Raw genomic sequence first — 6,000 nt, forward strand, 5'->3', positions numbered from 1 at the left:
GCGGGCCGAGGCGGCGTTCGTCACAGACCCGCTCGCGCGTTCCGCACGCACCCCGCAGCAGCCCTGCCCCTGGCGTGCGCTCGTGTGCAATCACCTTCCCCGCGCCTGCCCCAGCAGGGGGCCGCCCTGGCTGCGCCGACAAGCGGGAATCTCCCAGCGCTCAGGCCGGGCAGGGCGCTCCAGCCGCCACTGCTGACTGACCGAACAAACCCTTTGTTCCTGCACCCGGGACTCCTCCTTGTCTTTGCTGATACACGCTAACACGGCTACCCCTCTGAAATCTTGTTCTTCCAGTGTTTGCAAAGCTGCCTGGGAGCTGCCATAACAGGAGGCAGATAGGGGAGCAGCGCTGTTCTCAGCTGCCCCAAGTGCCCCCGCGGGTGTTGTGACTCCCCAGCAAAACTCGTGCACGCCCCCGGCTGCCTGTGACATGCCTGTTCGATCTGATTATCTGGTCCCTCTCTCTTTTCATGCTTCTTCCCCTCTCCTGTGCTGTCTGCTGCGTTGTTGAATCCACCTTCTCCCACCCAACCAAGGTGGTGTCGTTTGTTCATGTGTAGCTGAAATGGTGATAGAGAAATGTAAACCTCCTCAGCCTCACACATCCATGCTGCTGCAACTCTTTGCTGCTGCTTCCTCTAGAACATCACAAAATCCAAGTTTTCCTCCCCAGACCCTAACCCAAGTGCCCAACCCACATCAGTGGTTTTGTTGTCTTCACCACCTAATTTGTCTTCTCCCGCCTCCATCACTTTATCATCCTCTTGGGTTTCTCTAGACAAGTGTCATTTAACTTGAGTTAATTGAGTACCACTCTGCATCTACACGAGGGCTTAGGTTGGTGTAGCTATCTCGTTCAGAGGTATGGATTTTTCACACCCCTGACTAATGTAATTATGTTAACCTAGATGTTGAGGCCTGGTCTACATTAGGAAATTAGGTTGGTACAACTACGTGGCTCAGGGGCTCACACCTCTGAGCGACACAGTTAAACCGTACTAACCCCTGGTGTAGACAGCACGAGGTTGATGGGCGAATTCTTCCATCAACATAGCTACTGCCTCTCAGGAAGGTGGCTTTACTACATCAATGGGAGAGTTGCAACAAGTGTCTATGCTGAAGTGCTACAGTGGGGCAGACGTGCAGCTGTTGTGTTTTAAGTGTAGACATAACCTTAGATTGTGAGTTCTTTGAGGCAGGTGCTGTCTTTCTTGCATCTAGCGGATTGTGGCATTATTGGCCAGGTGTCAATTTTCATATTTTTAAAGAGGTCAGTCTCTAACTGCTATGGTTTTGGAGAAAGCCTCAAAAATGTGAACCGAGTGTAACTGAGGCTTGTCTGTGCTATGGGTATGATTGCACAGCAACTGGCAGGGTGCTTTCCAGCCCAGGTAGACAGACAAGTGCTATCTCTGCTGAGCTACTATGCTAGGCACCTGAGCACAAACCCACCTGACCCCCTGGCTGCTTTACACTGTTTTAGTTGAAATGGCATCCTCCCCACAGTGAAAGCAAAATAAACTATTTCCATAGAAGGCAACTGATAACTATGTCCACACTAGGGTTTACGCTGGTATAACCTTTTTGTAAGAAAATCACACCTCTAACTTATGCCAGTATAACTTTTCTAATGTAGACTCGGCCTGACACACAGATGTCTGTATAAGTCTGCAGTGAGCCTGGAAACCATTAACACAGATGCCCAGTGTTGATAATTTAAATGTCATCTATTTAATTCCTCCTGTAAAAAAGGAGAAGGACAGTTACAGAACTGTACTTCTTGTTTAGGTGACCCAAGTCATCCAAATCAAGAAAGAGCCAAGCACAAGGAACCTAGGCATATTTAAGCCCTATGGAGAAGGAGTCGAGTTTAATGAGCCCACAAAAGGCAACACAAATCATATTTGGAATATCTGCACAGGCTACTGATTTTGGTGTATTATGTTGGTGAAGCACATTTTGTGGGCAGAACTTGGAGGAGTACCACTACCTTATTTTTTTCTCCACTCTAACCCCAGCCCTATGGTTCACTCCACCCAACTGATGTGATAAAATACAACTTACCCTGTCTGCGCTAGAGTTTTAAAACGTGTTAGTTAAAAGGTGTTACCTAACATGTTTTTAAAATATGTCTTTTGTCTTAGGGTAGATGGCCCTCAGTGTCCTTTTGTTAGCTCTGAATCTCCTTCTGCAACAAATTCAACTCTTTGTCCTCTTCATCAAGATCCTGCATAACTTGACTTTCACCACTGTCCTGCTCAGACACTGCACACTACTAATTCTGCTTTCTTCTGCACCCAATTTGTTCCCTTCTTCCACAAGTAGCTGCACTTTCTTCTAAGCTTCCCCCTATCTCTGGACCGTCCTTTCTGATCCTCCATGTCATACAATCTCCCTACTCAAAATTCTTCCTCAATATACGCTTCTTTTGGCTTCTCTTGCCAATGATAGACCCCACTCCTGGGTCAAATTAGTAAAAATAAACTTTAGAATAATAACACACACACACACAAATAGAACACACACAATACATATGTGAAAAGAAATAACCTCTTGAATGTAAAATGTGTAATTCTCTGCGTGTAAGTGTATATCTCATGAAGGCTCCTTCTCAATCCTCCAAAGACCTTCTTGTTGGTACGCCTCTGTGCAATGCCCCATTGAAATCAAGTCTGTCGATACACATCTCTTTGCAGGACTGGTTTCCTAGAAAGAATGTAAATCTTAGCAGGACTATGTCACTTAGTAAAAATGCAGGGACAAGTAGGATATAGGCAGTAGACATAGCCAGTAGTGTCTTATAAACCAGAGGTTCTCAATCTTTTTCTTTCTGAGCCCCCCCTCCCCATGCTATAAAAACTCCACAGACCACCTGTGCCACAACAACTACTTTTCTGCTTATAAAAGCCAGGGCTGGCATTAAGGGGTAGAAGCAGGTCAATTGCCCAGGGCCCCACACCACAGGGGACACCAAAAAGCTAAGTTGCTGAGGCTTCAACTTCAGTCCTGGGTGGTAGGGCTCAGGACCCTGAAATATTCCTTGCAGTCCTGCGTGGCGGGACTTTGGCTTTCTGCCCAGGGCCCAAATGAGTCTAATGCTGACCATGCTTGGCAGACCCACTGAAACCTGCCCGTGGCCTCCCAGGTGGCCCAGGACCTCTGATTGAGAACCACTGTTATAAACAACTCCATATATAGGAAGTCATGGACTGTGTCATAATATATTTAGGTAATGATAATACAGACCACAGATAGAGGAAGAGATAGAGGGGAAAAAACACATTGCCAATGTGGCTTTTCCCACCTGGGAGAAGCCAGGGAATTTCCCCTCCCCTCTAAATCATCTGTTCCCTTACTCTAAACATTACTTACCCTTGCACTGAATGTATTTTCCCCCTCCTTCTCTTTCCATTTTTCTGTGGCTTGCATAATCATTTTCTCAACATTTTGGAACTATTTACCTCACTTAATGACTTCAAGACTTTTCTGCTGCTTTTCCCTCTAGGACTCTCTCAAACATCTCACTGCAGGAGCCCTGGCAATAAGACAGACACGTTCTGTCCAACCCCCTCCTCCAAGGAAAGAAAAAAAAAAAGCCTTGTGTGTGTGCTATGGAGCAGAAAATGAGATTTGATTAGATAGTGATCTTTGTTCTGATGTAAACAAACATATTTTTAGCAATTGCAAAAGGAAAGCATGTCCCACATATAATCTGTTTTTTGTTTATTTGTTAATTTCCCCATCTGAGGAGATGCAGTTACCTAAATAATCCTGAGCAGAAATGTAAAGTTTCAGGTCATTCATTCATTCACTTCGGGCCTGATCCAAACCCTATTTAAAGTCAGTGAGCTCTCATTGATTTCAGTGGACTTTGGATCAGGTCCAGAAAGCTCACAGACAAAGTGTGTCTCTTGAATGGCGATGGACAGCTGGGAAAGCTGATGATTGTATCAAAGCTTTTTGTTTTGTTTTGCAAAGGGCCTGGTCCTGCAAATGGATCCACATATGAGGATCCTGCATAGAGTTCCACTGAAGTAGATGGTCTTGTCTGCTTTCAACCACAGATCCAGGTCTTCTTAGGGCTTGTTTGCACAGGGAAATAGACCAGAATAGCTACTGGAGAATACATTTCCACAATAGTTATTCTGGTCAATTTCCCCATGTATCTAAGACCTTTGTAAATTTGGGAGCCATAATTTTGTGGCTACCACTGCTTCTGGATTTTTAATCATCATCTCATCTAACCCCGCTCAGAGCAATTCATTTAATTGAAACACAGTGCTTAAAATGTCATTGGCAGCCTTTCCCTTTCAGTATAGCTAATGCTATCCCTGTTTTAATTGAACAGGTATTAGCAATGGTGGGGAATTTTTGCAAAAATTCCCTAGTGTGGACAGAGCTAATGGGACGCTGCAAGGGAGTCAAGGTTCTCGTTTGTGGATCTGATTGCAGGATGAGCCTATGGTTTACAGGCTGCAAGATTAATGCCATATGTCCTGGGCTATGTTTTTTATGTGTATTATTTGATATCTGCCTTTCCACTCTCTTTTTTCTTTCTAGGTTGTATTTATTTTAAGAAAGTTTTTTTAAGAGAAAGAATCTAAAGGCCTGGTTTGCACACAAAGGTTATGTCTGTACAGCCTCTGGGAGGTGTAATTCCCAGCAGGGGAGATGTACACGCACTAACTCTGCTTGACCTAGTGCCTAAAATAGCAAGGTGACTGCGGTAGCACAGGTGGCAGTCTGGCCTAGTCACCCATGTACAATCCCACCCAGTCCCCTGGGTACACACTCGGGCAGCTACCCGAATGGCTGCCTGTGCAACTGCAGCCACACTATTCTGAGGCACTAGAATTACACTTCTCAGTTGCTTCATAGATGGATGCAAAGTTGTACCAGTTTAAATAAAGGTGTGATCTTAAACTGATGTAGTTAAATTGGTGCAGCATTGGCATGGACACTTAGAAGTTTAAAGTGCAACTTCTATAGGTAGATGAGCCCTAAAATTTGTACAGTCTCTATCCCCTTTCTAGTAACTGATTAGTTTATTCATGAGATGGTATCATATAGTCACCAGAATTAAGAAATCCACTTCCAGTTAAAAAAGAGGTATATTTAATTGTTTCTTTCTAAAGGCTGTTTTTTATAAGCAGACGGAAATCTCTTAGGATATTTCAGGCTTCTTTTTGAAGTTGGGAGGGGGAAGTATGGTTGAAGGGAGGGGAATGAGTTAGGAGACATTCCTGTCCCTTCTCCCATCTGTTGCCACTTTTGCCCAGGGAGAGCTGCAAGCTGTGGGGCAAGGAGCTTTTCAGTAAAAGGGTCAGTAGTTTGGTCACTGAGGCATTCCTACGGTGCCTATGCCTGCATGATAGATTAGTGCATACGCAGAAGGGACGAGGGAGGGAATGTGGAAAAAACAGATGTGATCAGAGATGCATGATTATACAGATTGCAGATTAAAAAAAAAAAGAAATTTCTCTTGCCAACTTTCCTTTGTTTTATTCAATACTAATGTGAGCAAAAAGTTTTAAACATTTTGCAACATTATAGATTATTTAAAGAAAAGATAATGAACATGCAGTAACAACAATCATAAGGCACTTACGGTTTTTTAGTTTTCACTATGCTACAGCATTTGATTTACTTTACTGTCAGTAAGAAACGGGCGATAGTTGCTGTATTGTCATTGCCAAATGGCTACAAATCAGGATTACTTTGTTTAGTGTACAGAATGGGACAAAGATAGAATCCTGCTTTGGAAACTCCTTTTGTTTGTGGCAAGGGGTCCCCTAAAGTATTTTAGTTCTGAGAGGGAGCGTTCCCATCAGGAGAACATTGCTAAAGTCCCATTAGTGCAAGAGAGTGCAACATCAGGGGCTCCCAAGAGATTGATGGGACCATAACATAGGAGACATTAACTACAAAAAAGCTTTTACAATGAAAAGCCGTTGATCCAATCCTCCTCCCTTTGAGGTCAATGGCAAAACTCCCACAGAT

Source organism: Caretta caretta, chromosome 5 (assembly GCF_965140235.1).
Source record: "Caretta caretta isolate rCarCar2 chromosome 5, rCarCar1.hap1, whole genome shotgun sequence".
NCBI lineage: Eukaryota > Metazoa > Chordata > Testudines > Cheloniidae > Caretta > Caretta caretta.